The sequence below is a fragment of the Mandrillus leucophaeus genome, unplaced genomic scaffold, assembly GCF_000951045.1.
Source record: "Mandrillus leucophaeus isolate KB7577 unplaced genomic scaffold, Mleu.le_1.0 Scaffold651, whole genome shotgun sequence".
Lineage (NCBI taxonomy): Eukaryota > Metazoa > Chordata > Mammalia > Primates > Cercopithecidae > Mandrillus > Mandrillus leucophaeus.
In genome coordinates this window covers 690,017-692,103 of record NW_012107042.1, presented here as the reverse complement: position 1 = coordinate 692,103, position 2,087 = coordinate 690,017, and the positions used below count along the sequence as shown (strand labels likewise).

The 2,087-nt window shown below is 37.4% G+C and overlaps 1 long non-coding RNA gene across 1 annotated transcript in view; it reads left to right on the top strand.

Moving 5' to 3' along the window:
- LOC105554634 overlaps positions 1 to 690 on the top strand; it is an 8,598-nt gene extending 7,908 nt beyond the window's left edge. Inside the window, exon 2 of the long non-coding RNA XR_001008356.1 lies at positions 76 to 690. This is a non-coding gene — a long non-coding RNA (uncharacterized LOC105554634). The remainder of the gene's footprint in view (positions 1 to 75) is intronic.
- Positions 691 to 2,087: the final 1,397 nt, after the last annotated feature.

The following is a 2,087-nucleotide window of genomic DNA, read 5'->3' as shown; positions in this document are numbered from 1 at the left end:
CTTATTGTATCTCTTCCACCAAATGCATTTGGAATAAAACATTTTTACTAATTTGTCTCTTCTCCATAATTTCAGCAAAAGCAATAGACATGCATTCAGATTAGGAACACAATAAATACAATGAAGTTGAAGAAATGAAATGGAGGGGAGTGAAGTATTCCAGATGGAAGAGGCAGTACGTGGCCAAGAGGAAACAGACCACATGCATTGGAGGAAAAGGATGGCCAGACTTGCAGAAACCTGGAACTGGTGATTGGCTTTAGAAGTGGACAGACAAAAAAGGAGGCATAGAAAGTGCCAACATTTGGCTACACAGTGAAGGAAGACCTAAAATAATAAAAACATTGGCATCACCTGTAGACTCAAACCCTGTGAGTGAAGGACGTGAGCAATGAAGAATGGATTGAGCCTGTGACTAGCCTTCTTCAGCATATGTAAAATGATGTCTGCTTTTCTTATCTGTTATTTCACTGACTTTTTATACACAGTAGTTTCCCCATATCCATGGAGGATACATCCCAAGACCCCCAGAGGATGCCTGAAACCACAGATAGTAACAAATCCTATGTATCCTATGATTTTTCCTGTACATCCATACCTATCATAAAGTGAGTTTATACTTTAGGCACAGTAAGAGATTAAAAACAGTAACTCATAATAAAATAGGACAATTATAACAATACAACCTAATGAAAGTTATTTGAATGCGATCTATCTCAAAATATCTTATTGTAGTGTACCATGGGTAACTGAAACAATAGCAAACACAATTGCAAAGAAAGGGGGATACTGTAGTAAAATAAAGGGCGATGGGTAGAGCGTAGGAAGCATTTGCAATTAGAACAGTTGGCAGGAAGGAAGGAAACATACTTTAAATTGGAATGTGGATCACATGGCTGCCTCATGCCAGTCATGACCACAGGGTACAGAGGCCTTTGGTATTTCAGGTCTTGTCTCCCACCACTCATACCGCCCGAAAGACTCCACCAGCAACAAGAACTGAATCACACACGACCCAGATTGTCATTTCTGATGACTTTGACTTAAACAAACAGACATATTTTTAATCTTTTAAGTGTGTGTGGAACTAGCAAGGCCTAATGAATTGAGTATAAGGATGAGGGTTGTGGCCTCTGCAACGTTTTCTCCAACCAGAACCTGCTGAAATAGCACAGATGGTGATGAGGACGGTTCAAACACAAGAATTCTTGGAAAGGTCATTGGGTAAGTGACAAGAATCTCGGTCTCCTGCCATTTCCATCCCTGCATTTACTTACTGTGTGAATTTGGAGGAGTCATGTAATCTTCTGGCTTCAGTGTGTTTAGCTCTGTAATTAATATGTTCAGTAACAGTTCTTCTATCTGACCTAAAAATAACCATTTTTTCCAAAGGTATATATTAGAACTATATACATATATAATATACAAATATATAACATGTATATACTTAATATATATAATAAACACATTATACATGTAAATTTAATGATCTACCCTATTCTCAGCCTCTACTTTCCTCTGATAATGACATCATTCGATTACTCTAAAAAGCTAATATTATAGAATCTTTATATTTAAAAGAGTTTTGTAATGCTCTAAACTTAACTGCATACTGCCAAGTGAAAGAGGCCAGTCTGAAAAAGCTACCTACTGTATGATTCCAACTATATGACATTTTGGAAAAGCCAAAACTATAGAGACAATAAAAGTATCAGAGGCTTTTAGGGGGTTCAGGGAAATGGGTGAGGAATTAAATGAATGGAGTACAGCAGACTTTCAGGGCGGTGAAACTATTGTGTACGGTACTATAATCGTGGATATGTGACATTACACTTTTATCAAAACCTATCGGCCCCAAACAGAATGTTGTAAACTCTGGACTTTATTTGTAGAGACAGGACTTTAGTTAAAAGTCCATATTGGTTCATTAATGGTAGCAAATATACCACACTAATGCCAGATGCTAATAAGAGCAGACAGTGTGTTGGGAGGTGGGAAGGCATATGGAAACTGTACTTTCTGCGCAATTTCTCTCTGTAAACCGCAAACTGCTCTAAAACTTTTCTATTGAATTTTTCAGTTATTTC